The sequence below is a fragment of the Thermobia domestica genome, chromosome 18 (assembly GCF_964235325.1).
Source record: "Thermobia domestica chromosome 18, izTheDome1.hap1.1, whole genome shotgun sequence".
Lineage (NCBI taxonomy): Eukaryota > Metazoa > Arthropoda > Insecta > Zygentoma > Lepismatidae > Thermobia > Thermobia domestica.
Window position 1 is genome coordinate 45,031,560 of NC_137471.1, and position 16,679 is coordinate 45,048,238.

The following is a 16,679-nucleotide window of genomic DNA, read 5'->3' on the forward strand; positions in this document are numbered from 1 at the left end:
TAATAATAATAATAATAATAATAATAATAATAATAATAATAATAATAATAATAATAATAATAATAATAATAATAATATCTATGATTGTGCCGCGAGAATTCAAGTTACACAGGTACATTTTTCGATAATGACATATCGCTGTCATACTACACACTACTACTTTTATTAATTTCCCACAACTAGAAAAAAAATACAGATAAAATTATCATTTTCAAGTTTCTTTCCATTTCTAATATAAAAAAGAAAAAACTGTAGTGTGCCGCAAGTTGAAAATGGTTGGGAAACGCTGCTCTATATCCTCAATTAATTTTTCATAGTCTTTATCACTAAAGACATGCTAGTCACTAATCAATGAATGTATGTTTCCATTGCGAACACTTCTTTTCACGCGCTACACATGGAACGAACTGTTACGTGAAAAAAAAAAAAAACTTGTAGAAAACATTTATTTTTTACCTTTCTATTTGGAGGTACCTCGGCAACTTTTCTGTCGCCGTCGCCTCAGTGAGCGGACTCCCATAAGACTCAATGCATTTTTAGATGTTGCGCAACTGTTCCGTCGCCGAGCTGTTGCCCTGCTGTCGCCCTGCTTGGCGACACCTCGGCAACTTTTCTGTCGCTGTCGCCTCAGTGAGCGGACTCCCATAAGACTCAATGCATTTAGCCAGAGCAACAAGATAGTTGCCCGACAAAATGTTGCCAGTGAGCGATAGGCCTTACATGCATACGCAGTCGTACTCTGTAGGGTATTGTCGACCTTGAAAAACAAAAACAACATTAATTATCATTTTACTGTGTTCAAGGAAATTGGTTTCTGGTCTTCTTTAAATATTAAAACATGTAAGAGGTATTTCAGTTTCACACGATAATTTTAACTGAGTCCAGAATATTCAACAAAAAGACATTGTCCTTGAAATAACAGTACATAGCGTTTGTCTTACGTCCAAAACTGTTTATAGGAACAAAAATACGATAGAAGAGATAAATTAAACATTGATTAACAGAGTCATGCTGTTAGTGGGATTCGACTCTAAGCCATATGACAGACGAGCACCTAAAGAAGCTATTCTACCGAAGACTGACGTGTATTCTGGAAGCGACTGTGCTTGTCTGCAGTGCTTACTGTCTGTGCTTTATAAAACACCGTAGTGGGAAATGGAGTTTACTTTGGCAGAATTAAGTGATATGCATCTGGCATATGGTGCAGCTTTGGGAAATGCAAGGGAGGCACAAAGACTGTATAGAGAACGTTTCCCAGAACGACGGTGTCCCCATCACACTACATTTACGTCAATTGATCGGCAGCTGCGACAATCAGGTTCCTTACATATACACCGGCCTGATGCAGGAAGACCACGAACAGTGAGAACACCAGCATTCGAAGAGAATGTGTTGAACCAATTTGAACAAAATCCCTGAAAAAGCACGCGGGCCGTTGGACATGTGTTGCATGTTCAGCACCAGCAAATGTGGAACGTCCTACATAAAGAACATTTCTATCCATATCCCACACGTGTGCGATTTGCCCGATGGTACCTGCGGCAGTGTGTGGAGAATCCGCAGTTCGCGCGGCATGTTTTGTTCACAGATGAGAGTAGTTTTACTCGTGACGGATGTTACAATGCTCATAATAGGTATAAGTGGGCAGCAAACAATCCGCATGCAATGTTTCGCCGAGGTCATCAAGAACGATTCACAGTTAATGTGTGGGCTGGTATAGTGAATAATGTCTTAGTAGGATCTTATGTATTACCTCCACGACTGAACATGCATGCATACCACGTTTCTTTCAAAGGTACTCCCGGAACTGCTAGAAAATGTCCCCCTTGCAGTCCGGCGACAAATGTGGTTCCAGCATGACTGAGGTCCACCCCATCGGCCGCGGCGTGTTCAAAATGTACTTTCTGATATGTTTGGGAATCGATGGATCGGGCATGCTGGTCCTGTAGCATGGCCTCCTAGATCACCGGATATGACACCTATGGACTTTTACCTATGGGGACACATGAAGGAGTTGGTCTACCAGACACCAGTGGAGAGTGAATTGGACCTTGTGGGCCACATTGTCGAGGCTTCCGCAAGAATTCGTGTTAACCACGACGTTTTTCCTAGTGTGCGAGACGAAGTGCTTCGACGCTATCTCTTGTGTATTGAAGTCAATGGTTCACATTTTTAGTAGATTTCGTGACGTTGTAAGGTACAAGTAAATTACAAACACCATTTCCTGCATTGACTCGTCTTCTTCTGTCTTTGTGCTTTGTGTATTTTATTTGTGTGACTGGAGGTTATGCTTTACAGCATTGCACGGCACCAACTATGCTACTAATATGCGAATCACATTATCGCTATTCCCAGGAGGTCATTTCTCAGCTGCTTCTTACGTATGTTAATACTATACTCTACAATGCTGCATATTTAACATACATTTGTCCACGATAATTTAGGTACATTTTGATAGCGGGTTTGCATCTAGTTTCAACAGCTCTCAATCACTCTGCTTCATGTGTTATGCTGTAGCAACACCGCACGTGCCTCACTACGAACCTTCGACTGCATATTCACAGTACTTCATATTCCGAAATTCATTATTGGGCATCATCCGTATGTGGCGGTTATGCAACCACACACAACAGGTATACAAGTGTTCATTATTTTGTATCCGTTTGAGTTATCGTCTTGGTACCAGGAAGTACTGTTAACGGGTGAGGATGTCGTCCATTCATACCCCTTTCGAGCCATTTTCACTCGGCAGATAATCCGGGAATCTATATGCTCCTTTGGGGAATCCCTTCCGCAGGCATTGCAAGATTATGAAACATGCATGTTTAACAAGAGCAGGTATGACTTCGTTGGTGAGTTTTTAAACCGCACCCTCTAAAGTTGAATAGTTTCTGAAATATACGCATTTGAAGATTCATTTCCCACGGTTTCGGCGCCTTATATCTCCGAAACAACGCGTTTCCGGACCCATGTTTACTAAGACTTTTTGTTTCTTCGTATGAGAGGATTTACCTCCCAAAGTTTGTCGGTGGAATTTTTGGACACCCGATATATATATATATATATATATATATATATATATATATATATATATATATATATATATATATATATATATCCAGTGAAACCTCTGAATAACGGACACCAACGGGATGGACGGGAATTTTTGTCCCTTACTGAGAAGTGTCCGTTACAGAGAGGTTACAAAAATTCAATTTCTCTCAACGGTAATTGTATGCTGTAATATACAGTAAATACATTATGTATGAGCGTAAATACGTAAAATTCAATATGAAAATACTTTATTTAGTACGTATTTAATTACTGGGACGGATGAAGAAGAAATTCATTTCTATTAAATAATATTATTGGGTTGGGGGATGTGTTAATATGTTTGTATACTGCACATGGTAATGTGTGTATGGTAATTTTCTTAAGGACATGTCATCACCCTGTAAAAAATCCATTAATTCACATACCGCCTATACTAAAAGTAAAAATAGCTTTAAAAAGTATGCAATATTATTATTAAATACTGAAAATGTGGAGAAAAACTCAACAAATTTCTTGGGAAAAAGTCTGCAGTAGTTGTCTGCCGTGTACGTACATCCTACGGACACTAGTTTCTGTTCGAAATTTCCTTACAACTGTTGGATCAATTGGAGAACTTCTGTTTCACCGCGATTAATGGAACATTTCTTTGTTCAACCGTTTAACACTCCAATTTGTACAAAAAAAAAAAAAAAAAATGTTGCTTTTCAAAAAAAGTAAGAGAGAAAACATTGCTCGTTGAAAAATGTTATTATAAAACAAACAATGTTTCTTTTGTTATTTACGAAATTGTTGGGAAAGATGCAAGGCCCAGAGGAAAATGCACTAAATTTGTTAGGGAAGGGAAGATCCCCTATCTATAGAATTCTTGACCATACGACTAACCCTGCATGAGTGTTTTTACTTATTGAAGGTTTTCTAGAATTTTCACCAGAAAACAGTTTATTGCGAGAAGAAAAAAAGGATTTCAAGTTTAGCTTGAAGTTGTTCTGTTTGATGATAGATGCACTTGTGGAAAGTGTGTATACTTTCTGTCTCCTGTAATATATCGCAGAACCGAGAATAATTCCTGTCCGTTATGAAGAGGTTATTGAAATGTTTTGGGGAAAAAAAGGACTGTCCGCGTCCGTATCTGAGAGTGTCCGTAAAAGGGAGGGTTTTGTTCCGTAAGAGAACATATATTTTTGCCGGGACAAAAAAATCTGTCCGTATTATAGAGGTGTCCGTTAAGGAAGGTTTCACTGTATATATATATAAACTGTTCCTCTTTTAAACAGCTTTAAGCATGCCTTCCAATACATAATTGACCTCCATAACACTTCTTGCACTTCCTCTCTGTTCATACCGTGTATATATCTAGGTAGAGAAATAAGACAAGAATTTGCCAAAAATACTTTCTATGTCCCAACTTAATCTATCAGCCAATAGCGTAGCGTGGTATTCCGAAGTGGGGATGCCAAAGTTAGTCACTTGCGCGATACAATACTATTGCAATCAGCAATACATAGCTATTCCGAGGGGAAGTATAGGGTTATGAAAAAGTTTAGAAGGGAGGCCCCCTAATTGGTGGCTTAGTGGGACATACAGAAGCAAGAGGGTGGATTACGGTATAAGCCAATAAGCAATTGTCTCAGCTTCTTCTTGCCACTACTGTTGTGACAAGAAAACTCAGCCCCACTGTTGTATAACCATTGTTTCCAGCATAGTTCCCTTGGGCAGCTTCTTTCTCGCCATACGATACTTCAATCTCGTTCTGAAAAAGTCTCTCCTACAAATTTGTCATCTTGGGTCCGGAACTCAGGCTACCGTTCGTGAATATGGGCCTGAGTGTATACGTATCTCATTTGAAGATGCAAATAGAAAGTACTTAAACTAACTCTGGGGGCCTGTTTCTGCGTATGTATTTCGTTGTCAGATATCCAGATACTGAAGGCAGGGGAGCAAATCTGTCTTCAACATTCGGGAAACGGGTAAGGCTGTTCCAATATGTTTTTTAAAAGCGATATTCAAAATATTTATGAAGTTGAAAAACAATGCTGTGGAGGTTCAGGGGAGCAGAGTTGTCTTTAACATTGGCAGGAGAGTAGGTTTGAGGGAGGAGGGCATATCTGAGGCTTATTCTGGGGGGAGGGGAGATGAGACTCAAATTACGGTAGATGAATCTGATTTCTGAGATGAACCTGTTGTATATTATATAACAGGCGATGTAGATGAAATTGTAGTACATATCAGTATTACAAATCAGTGCCATAAACACATTCTGTAATCTGAATACATGCATATTTATAATTGATATGTTTCCACTTGTGCATCCACAACGATCCACATTAAAATTTTAGGACGCTTGTTTTGTAATAATATAAATAATGACTTCCCCAAAGGTATGGAAGAAAATCAACTATGTATGGCGCAAGAATACTCTTATTTGAGCAAAATTATGATGATCACAATACAGAAATTAAACAAATAGTTGAAAATAGACTAACAATAATTAATGACAATGAAATATTAAAGAAAACGATTTTAAAAAAATGAAACATGTCAAGGTACATCAATTTCATCTTACTTTCCTTTGTAGCAGTCGGATACAAATCATCATAATTTCAAATCGGATTATTGGGGAACACAGTCCCTCTGTTCCAAGATTGGAGGGGACATGTCCTTCTCATCTCCTCGGGATATGTGCCAGTGACTGAAGGGCCCAAGCAATCTTTGTGAGGGGCGAGGAGTGCTGGCTCTCTTGACCTACCAGATCGGTGACCATGATTCTACAGAATGCTTTATGTTTATGCTTGTGTGTGTGAGCTCTCTCAAAGAGTTTCTGGCAACGCCACTGGACATACTGTGTATTTATAATGAAGATTAATAGTTTGCCTTTAATTACGATTACAATTACGATGCATTTAATTACGATTAAAGCATAACTATTCTTATATTATTATTTACATAACCGTCGTGCTTGAAAAAGACATTGAACGAACCATTTCTGTTTTGTTCTGCCTCCTTGATAGCGCTCGTACGTTCTGTATAGAAACTATAGCTTAGTTCAAAATAGATAGAGTTGGAAATACTTAAATAAGCCAGCGTATATCTAAAGCAAAATGTCGAGTTGCAAGAGAAGAGAAGAGTAAGAAAGGAAGTAGTTGGGCATGCGCATTCTACAGAAAGCAGACGAAAACCCCGATGATTGCAGAAAGCTTGGAAGCCCAAGGAACATAGCATACGACAACAGGAAAGACAGAAGACAGATTTGTGTATCTGAGTGACGCACATGCGTAGGTTCCGCTTGTCACAGTAAGGTGAGACGGTGAGAGAGCGCATGCAGAAGATTGCAGTGAGTGTGATAATAACAAGCAAACAATTTATATATAATGAAGTACGTATTTTTTTTCATGACAGGGGATGCCGGGCATACCGGCGTTCCCTTACGCTACGCCGCTGCTATCAGCAGTTCTGTAAGACTTTGTATGTAAGGCATGTGTTGGACAACCCACACCTTCAATATTTGCATGTAAATTAGCCTTCAGTTTTGTAAACACGTTACATTTTCCCTGTCTATTCAAACCACCAAAATTTTTGTTTGTATTGTCACCACAAAACACAATGCCACTGTTTTTATTTAATTTAAACTCGTCAACACAGTTCAATCAGAAACTAGATATTTCGTCTGACGTTTCACAGGGCGAGGAAGAGACTTTCAATAACAAAAGACCGAATTAGAAAGGAAAAGATTTTGATAGCTTTATGATTTCTCGCATCTGCTGAAATGCTATAAAAGCAGCATTTATTTATCTTTTGAATGCTAGTTTTCAAACTAAATGGAGCTAAAACAAAAGTTATCAGGGCTGATTGCTTTGTTCGAACAGAACTAAACTTCGATGCGATTGACGAGTCACTAAACATAAGACTGTTTAATTTATTATTACAATCTTCTGACCAAAAACCGTGATGGTGTTTTATTGTATGGTAGGCCTGAGTTAGCTCACTTTTCTTTCTACATTTGATTCTTGATTTACAAAATAATTGTTAAGAGACTTACTGCAACTTGCCGCACTCAGTTTGTTCCTGTATGTTTCACTGATTTGATGTGTTCTGTGTTGTATGTCTGAACGACTACCGTGTCCAATACTAAAGACACTGCTGCAAACTGTGTGCTTGGCTTCACTGTCATAGCGTCTTTTTATAATATACGTAGGTCCACTCTTTAGAATACTACTCCTTAAACTTGCACACACGCTTAGGCATTGTTAAGCAGATAGCTCGGAACGTAACAGAATAAACAATTTGTTTTCACAATACGCAACACGTCCTATTTGATTTGAAGTTTGACTCACTCTGACCGAAGTATCGAGTTTGCGGCTGGAGCGATTGAATCTGTCACCTGCAGAATTTATAAGAAACTCTCAGCATCGGACTCCAACTTCCTTTATTTGCTTTTTCTTACTTTTAAACATTATTTCACTTACATTTTTTTTTTTTAACTTTCACTTTTATAATTCTATATTTTTATCCCTTTCGTGAATGAAAGTACGATACATCTTAGTCAAATCACAGAAACACTGTACTGTACTGATGACAGCGCCTCAATCATCCACCGCCCAAAACAGATAGCAAAAACAGGTTACATTAGTTATATATATATATATATATATATATATATATATATATATATATATATATATATATATATATATATATATATATATATATATATATATATATATATAAGGCTTTCAGCCCTTTTTCACTGTCGTTTACGGAGTGGGAATCTTGCAGTGGGGAGGCATGGGAGGGGAAACAGTGCAGCCATCACATCCACCATCGCAAACGTCATAATGACGTTGTTCAGCAATGAGATATTCCAATATAATCACATAGCTTAGAAAATTATAAAATAAATTAGGAAATTTTAGCAATTGGAAAGGTTTTTTGTGTACCCAATGTAAATAGGGACATTTTGGGGTCCCGGGAGATTTTCTCGGGTCACCGCGAATGGTAGTGAAAAAACGGGACAATCCCGTTTTTACGGGACGGTTGGTCACCCTACTTCTAACTTCGGCAACAGTGCAGTTGTGTTGTTTCACGTTTTCTCAAAAGTGCGTTCGGAAGGCAGCTCCACGAATCGTGCCGAATTCTTTCGATGCATCACACGCGAGGCAAAGCAGTTCTAGGATTGGCGTAGAGCTCAGGCTTCACGACTCGTCGCTGTCACTATAGTACTGTTACGGGATATGAAGTCATGAAAAGCTAGGATATCTTTTATTTCATGTGGAAATTCAACCAGCCATCAATGGAAGCCAAACAGCCTTCAAGAGTTCACTGCCTGATGTTATTAACACCAATATTCTGTTGTACGTCGCTAGCTGACTTTACATCAAAAGATTAATTAACTATTGCTTTGTTGTTATTGAGGAAGTCTTTGTACTTGTAATTTGTAATAAACATTGGTAGCAACTTCCTATTACCTTTTGCCTACCAAACAGTCTCACACGCGACGCTTTTAATTTGCTTTGTTAGATCAATTGCTTCTCTCAATTGGTTCGACCTCATTGGCCCCTCATAGTCAGGCTACTGCAAGACATTGTCCGTTTCGTTCGTTTACCCACGACACGATGTTACAACAAGGAAGTAATGAATATAGAAGTAAGTATTTTGACTCAGGTGGGTCTCTTTTTAGTTCGTTTACCTGTTAATGTTAGCAATCTCAGGAGCAAGTTTGAGAACTTTGTGTTGAGTTGACGACATGTAGAAACATGGACTTGGTCAATGTCAGTTTTGGGTAATCAACCACGCTCAGGAAACTCTGTCGTTTCACCATCATCTCATTCTGACGTCAGAGGGACAGTTAGGTCAAAAGCTATTGAGAGAGCACGATCTGGGGCTTTGGATCTCAACCACGACGCGAGACACATCGGAGTCTCCCTGTCTGCCCTTGTAACTTAAATTTCGGTGTACACAAGGGTTAATAAAGATAGTGTTGATTTCTGAAAGTTTTTCCCGAAAAGACTTCCAATAAACGGGGTGAAAAAAAATACCGAAAATACACTGGTGATCTTTATTGAGTGTGAAGACGATATGGTTCCAGACAGGTCTGTAGCCAGCTCACTTTCTTACAGGACGTAGGAATGAATACTGGGGAGGGAATGCCAAAAGCAGTAAGGAACATACTACAAAACTTTATTTATTTATTCTGTATATAATCTGTAACAGAACTAGAATCTTTTCACGAAGAATATATTTTGCTGATAAATGTTACGATATACCCACGACTCCAAGACCACGAAGGTTCATGGGAGATATTTAGTACATAGGCCTATAGCAAGAAGTTATTATTCAACGCAGAAATACGTAAAATGTGCTAAATTGAAATTGAGTTGCTAAATAAAATTGCAAGGATTTCATATTTTTAATTGTTTCAGTTTAAAGATTTTCTACAACGTTCCTTTCAGAGAGGACAAAAATAGTTTAGGCATAGAATCTCCATGGCTAAGGGCCTGGGACAGGGAAAGGAATTTTGTACTCCGGGGGAAGGGGGAACTATACCTCAGATCACCCCTGAAATTATCATTGGTTAAAGGAACTATCAGATATAAGCAGGGGCACCCGAAGAAAATTTTCTAGGGGAGGCATCTCCATGGTTCCTATATTACATCTGGCATTTCTGCTGTTTAATATATGTGGTTTGCTATTATATATAACGTATATATTTTCGTGAGACGAGGGATACCCCCTTCTGGGGGGGGGGGGGCTTGATAAAGAGTAAAATCTCTCAGTATTTTTCATATGAAAATTAAGGTAAGAAAGTGAATAATTTAGCTGCTCTTTAGCTAGTTCCATAGGTGAAGTTGCAAAATAGTACCCAGCCTAAACAGCAGACTATATCAACTTTAATATAATGTTTTCCCTTCTCAGTTTAGGATGATGGGGAAAGCTTTCTGTATATGTCAGGAGGCAAACTGTTGAATACGATGCGAGCGTTAACTTTGACAATGACGTAACACAGAAGAGGGGAGAAAAGAGAGAGTAAAAGCAACCACATATATAAGTGGGTGGAGAGCACATCTCAAAAGAAAGTAATAGGACAAAAAGAACATCTCAGTTTGTTTACTTCTACTTATTATTCCGTTAAGAAAAAATACAAGTAAAAAAAGAAAATAAACGTCCCCCTTGTAACCAAGGTTATTTTCTACGTGACGTACTATACTGCTATACAGTTAACACACACAGGAAGAGTTTCGGAATTGACTACTTGTAATTTTTTTCTTCTTCTTTTTAGTAGCTCTCTTAGCCTTCACGTATTTTCAATTGCATTTATCCACTCTTACAAACTGTAGTCAGCTGTTAAACTTAGTTATCAATACAATACGTGTGCGTCTTTCGTTAAGCTGCAATTCCAAATAGCTTCCGTTGCTAATTGCTGTTTCAACATATGTAAATGTGCAGATTTTTCGTCTACACACACAATACTGTGTGTATAAGTCGTGCATAAACATGTATACTTGCACATGACAAAAGTACCGCCACTACATAAGCTTATGAATAGACATTTTAAAATTTATGTATATGTATTTCTGGCTACTACCGGCATTTATGGTATTTAAGCACGTTATGTATGAGGGATAACGTTTCTTGACGAGCATGCACCTATCCTCGGGGAAGTTAGGAAGCGGCCTGGGACATGTGTTAGGTACTATCCCGGCATTTGCTTGGTGTAAATGAGGAATAACTAGGAAAAATCTCACTTAAGATGGGTCCCTGAAAAAAAAACAATTATACAGACACATTTTCGATCGAGTGTCCCGACCGGAAATCGAACCCGAGTCCGCTCACATCAAGTATTTTAAAATAAATGTATACGAGGGTCAACCAGAAAGCAGGATCCATAAGGGAAATGGCGGCCGATGAATTGTGATGGTGGATGTTAATAGTAAGAAAAATCGGAGATTGAAGATAGAAAATAGACTCTCAAGCTAACCAACGTAACCGTGACGTGCAAATATTAAGTAAAGTATGAATGCATGCACCTAGTTTAATCCCAGGTCAAATTAGTTTGAGGTAGACAATTCGTCCGTGGGTTTTCCCAGAGTTCTCTCGTTTTCTCCTATATTCTTATTTCACTAATTACTTCATGATCATTCACTTTCATTAATGAAAAAATATTTTCTTAGTTTAACATCCCACGATTATGCCCTATAGTTCTGGATTAAAGGAGACATAATCAGTGAAAGTGAGCGATTATGAAATTAAATTTGTGTTCTCCCACTGGGAATCGAACACACAATCACGTGTACTAAAGGGATACGAGCTAGCCACTAGACAAGTAGGAACAGGGGCGGCTCTACCATACGTGCAACACGTGCATTTGCACGGGGTGGCAAATTTCCGAGGAGCGACAAAATCTCTCACAACTATACATTATTTAAGAGTCTTCATCCCGGCGAAATTAAAATACCGCTAATTTTATAGTAATTATGTGATATCTTCAAATAGATAAAAAAAATAATTGAAATATGGAACAAGAGCGCCCTAGACAATATTATTTTGCGTGAGGTACCGTTATCACAAGTCACCTAGTGGCTTTCCGTTTTCAGCTGTTTAGAAACGCGAAAATAAATCCCGATTTTCAAAATGGCTCGAAATCGAAAGCAGATAAGCGAGTCGTGATAACGGTTTCTCATGTAAAATAATACTGTCTAGGGCGCTCTTGTTCCACATTTCGGTTATATTTTATCTATTTGAAGAAATCACATAATTACTGTAAAATTAGCGGCATTTTAATTTCGCCGGGATGAAGCCTCTTAAATTAATGTTTCTTGTGGAAACAGACTTCATGGTGATGGTAGTTAAATTTACTAAGCTGACCTTCTATTTGAATACTACATTCATAAATCATGTTTAGGTCACATTAGCTGATGGTCAGATGGACAGTGCTAAACCAAATGGTCAAACAAATCTCAGCATGAATTGCTTGATAGTTGTCAAATACAAAAACTCAATTCTTAAACACTAGAGAACACCTGTTCCATTTAGTTAGTTATCATAGTTTTGATAAGAAAACTATAATGTTTTTGTCACGAACAAGTCCCTTATCATTGAAGGTGGAAAGATGTTTTCTTTTTTTTAACAGGTGTAGAAAGAAAATCAAGAAATAAAGGTAAAAGAGGTAGTTGGTCTGGAATTGCAAACTGATATATTGAGATTGACGTTGGATATTGAGTTCTTTAAAAACGATTACCATCTTTTTTCTGCAGAAGTGTTTGCTTTATCTTTCACTAACATAATAAATTAATATTTAAAGGAAAAATAAAACAGACACCACTAGATTGTATTTGTAGTGTTTAGGCCTTTTTCAGTGCGAGTGACATTTCCCTCCCCTTCGTTGTTCATGATGGGGCAGCATTCTTAAAATCGTGGCTTTTAAGAGTTGTTCTTTCTGGAGAAAGGGAGGCAGCCATTGTACGGGCGGCAAATTGCTTAGGGCTGGACCTAAGGAAAGCTACTTTCATTAATCATCCGTCTCTTGCAGCTCAGTGGCGTCATTTGGGCCTTCAGCGTCAATTGCCCCTCTGCCCCTAAGTTTCAGATATGTACACTTTTTAATCAATAATGATATATTAATACAAAACATGAAACTTCACTTCTATCGGGGAAAGTGTTGCTCCCCCTTCACCGCCTCCCCAAGCAAAACCTGAAATGTCGCTACTTCTTTAGCCTAAAATGCATTTTAAAAATGACAAAGATTTCACATTTTTAAATGAGGATAGGTTTTGTAGGCAGATTTCTTTTAACAGCAACTTATTATAGGAGTGCTCATTATGTTGACTTAAAAAAAAAAAAAAATGAATAGTCGCCAAAAGTAGTAAATACCGTAATTATTTTGTTCTTCCTGGCATTCATATTCGAATAACTTAAAACAAAAAAAGGAAAAGAAAATGGCGGGAAAATTGGATCATCTTGGCGCTTAATTTGCTTCAAACCCCCTGAACTTTTCAGCAGCTATTAAAACAGGAAGTGGATAATAATCGATGCACTTAATTTCCACTGGTGCTGACACCTATTTAATTTACAACAGTAAGCAATTTAAGGGCATTCAGGTAGAAAATTCACGGTGGACGATCCGTGTGGTACAGTACATTGGCGTTTCATCTGCATGTTGAATACGTGTTAGCGTGTCCATTGACTTAACCCTTAACAGAACAACCGGAAAGGTGTGGAAAAAGCTGTATTGTTTTGCATAAATCTTCCTGTAAAAGTAAATAGGTCATGATATTCTGTCTACTTTCACATCGTTCCATGAATGAATGAATAATAATAATAATAATAATAATAAAAGCCACATACCTTTATTTCACCCATACCACACAATAGGAAAATAATCCATATAACTTTTTGTGAATAAACTATACTATTAAATGTTCCATCAGAGCGACAAAAAAGATTTGCATCTTTCTGCTAACATAGCTGATTATCCGTATTTTAGAGGATCATTCTCTTAGTCTACTTTTAGTTTATAATTTGTTGTGCTGAATACACGTGTTTGTATATGTATAAAAACAGTTTCTCCTAAATAATTTGGGCCGAAGCTTTTTCTTATTTTAAAATGTTCCCGCTCTATTTGTTTCTCAAACTGCAAATTCATTTGGAGGAGGAATTGAATAGTATGAAGCAGGGTTGCCAACTTTCTTTAAGAAAAAATCGGGAGTGAACAATCAGTGTTGGAGCCTTCCCCCCCCCCTCGCCCCGGAGATGACTGCACATACAGTGAGTCGTTGAAAACAATGTAAATAATTAGCTGAATAACACGAACTTGAATGAATGCGGCATCTTATTTCTTTTCACCCATTTCTTACCACTAGGTATAAGCAATATATGCAACAAATTCAAATCAAAACAACTGCAATTTATTTAATATAAACAAAATTTAGATAGACAACTATATAGATTTTTTAATCACAAATGAGTGAATAACATTCTTAAGGAACTACTGACAAAAGGTATTACTAAAATCAAATCTTATTCTTTGGTTATCATCATACAAAGTCTTTGACCCAGTAAAATATTAATTAACTTTGAAAATCGATAAATCGAGACAATATGCGTCCCGATATGAGTCTCCGGTTGGGAAGCGGGACAAATAAGTCAAACATCGGTACAGTCCCGACAGAATTGGGACGGTTGGCAACCCTGGCATTAAGCAACAGTGGAATATCTGACTTGATTGATGTGTTCGTAATGCCAAATGTTCAATCAAGTCTACTCTTTCTTACAGACAGCCAAATTCTTATGTTACGTATAAGTACGGAAATTTGTATAGGACAGGGGCTACTGTGGCTCAGTGATAGAGCGCTGACCTCTGGTGCATGGGGGTCCCTGGTTCTAAGCCCGGTCAAGTATGTTTATGGTAGACAACATCGTGTTCGTGGGTTTTTTCGGAGTACTTCTGGCTCCTCCCACATTCTCATTCCACCAATTTTTCCATCATCATTCACTTGCCTTAATCATCAATCTCCCTTAGCCTTAAAGGAATAATCGTGGGACGTTGAACTGAAAGATTATATTTTATTTATTTTCTTTCAAAAAATAATAAATATACATACAACAATGGAATAAGTACTGTATTTCGTTTGGTATTGTGGGTTCAACCCTATTTTTTCAGCTTTGTGCTTTTAACCAATAATACCTCGTAAATAAGTGTGTGATGTAATAATCTATTGTGCTTTATTCAATAGTATACAGTATTTCGTTCAACTGAATGTTACTGAAGCAGCTTGTGCTCGAAACTTTTTATTTTGGAAGTGAAATTATTGAGTTATTAATAGTGTAATTCATTTTTTTTAAAAAAAGAAAGTATTACGGAGATGCTATACAATTTAGGGATTATGAAATGGTGACTTTCATTTTAACCGACTTTTTCGTTTGTTTCTCGATAACCCTGGAGGTTAGTTAACAGAGAGTCTACTGTAGCGCCAAGTGTTTTTTCTTCTTCTTTTTTTCCATGATATGGATTCAATATGTAAGAGTAGCTTCTCATCTACGTCCTTATCTCTGTATTGAAACCGGAAGTGGTAAAATTAACATTTCCGGTTTCAATATTGTAAAATTCTGTCTTTTTAGGCTAGAGCTAAAAGATGATATACGGGAATTAACTTTTCATAATCTCCTTTTATTTAAAAAAAAAATTCTTCTTATATACAGTAGTAATAAATATTATAGATAAAATATAAGTTCCTCTTTGATATCTTGATGGTTTGCTGGTGAATTAGTAGGAGCTCAATGACCAAACGCCTTAGGGCGACAGGAACCAAGGTTCTTGCGGCCAAGGTGTTGGTAAAGATATACCACATTGACTTCACAGCTAGTCTTACCTTCCAAGCGCTGCTATCGGCTGAAGGAATTCCACTCCCTTTCGCTAAGGCTCTCTCGATTAACTAGAGCTGAACCCTTATTGGCTCAACGCGTGGGTGTGTCGAGGGTGTGAGCTTTAGTTTGGATTTTTGCCACGGCTCAAGACATTTTGGCAGCACTATAGTTAGCTCTTCCAGACCAGGCATCCTTGCTTTAATGAGTCACGTTTATGATTTAGCTTATTGCATATCTCTCAGGATGAGGATTATGCTTTTAGAAACAAGTTGCATTTTATATGAGAAAGAATTTATTAAGAAATACAAGAAAATAAATCAACACAATTTGTATGAAGTAGTTAAAAGCAACAATATGATACATGTAGTATAGTATAACAATTCGGAGTTCGAATTGAGAAGGAAATTGTCCTTTGGTTCTCTCGTGTTATAACATAGGATCTAGTGTGCTCACTTCACACATTTAAAATCATTTTAGAATAAAGTGCACAAGACATACTCACAGTTTGTGAAAGTTCTCCATAGTCGTCCTGGGTTGTGTCAATCAGCTTGACAATCTCTAACGGTTCTAATGTGATTGATAATCGATGATTCCGAAGGAACGAATGATGCTGATTGTTCTAAAACCGCTAGTTTTTATACTAGTTTGAAAATTATTTTGAAGTTGGGAAAAACACATGTATACACTTGTTACTGGCACAAAAGAAAATGTTTTTCTTTTTTTTTTCTTCTTAAAATTGTCACTTTGATAGTGTTTATATAATGTATTTCGATTTTTATCGGAAATTCCATTTACATTCTATTTCCTGACAACAAGGTCATGGGACTTGTTTATTATTATTATTTTGTTTTTGAATCTGTTTTACAGTTGTATTCACAGGCGATGCACCTTAAAGTCATGTAAGTATAAAAAAAATATTTTTTAAATTATTTATGAGCTTTAGAACATATTAATTCCCCTTTTAGTAAAATACAAACGTCAACTGTTTGAGAAAACCAGTGACATATCCTTTTTATATTTTTCTTATTTGTCATTTATGTCCAACTCTAGTAGTTCGTTGGAACACTGCTAGGGAAGGGAGAAGGAACAGTGTGCTTGAGGGGAGAACCCAAAAACCAGGAATCCTAGGGAGTGATGAGGTGTTTGCAGATTCCAGATGCCCTAGGAAAAGGAACTTTTTCAGAAATCAGGCGTCTTACAGAGTGGTAAGATTAAAGAAGCTCTCAGGGACCAGAGGCATCCCATAGACTGGAGGTGATGACCAATCG

General features: G+C 37.4%; 1 protein-coding gene across 2 annotated transcripts in view; it reads right to left on the reverse strand.

The window, feature by feature from the left end:
* Nucleotides 1-16,679, reverse strand: part of LOC145675504 (tubulin polymerization-promoting protein homolog) — a 118,479-nt gene that overhangs the window by 81,192 nt on the left and 20,608 nt on the right. Inside the window, exon 1 of one of the 2 annotated variants that reach the window (XM_081745956.1) lies at nucleotides 15,914-15,993. The exons of the other annotated variant lie outside the window; for it this stretch is intronic. The gene's annotated coding sequence lies outside the window, so the exon portion shown is untranslated. Of the gene's footprint in view, nucleotides 1-15,913; nucleotides 15,994-16,679 lie in introns of those variants that run through there. 2 annotated transcript variants of the gene reach the window in all.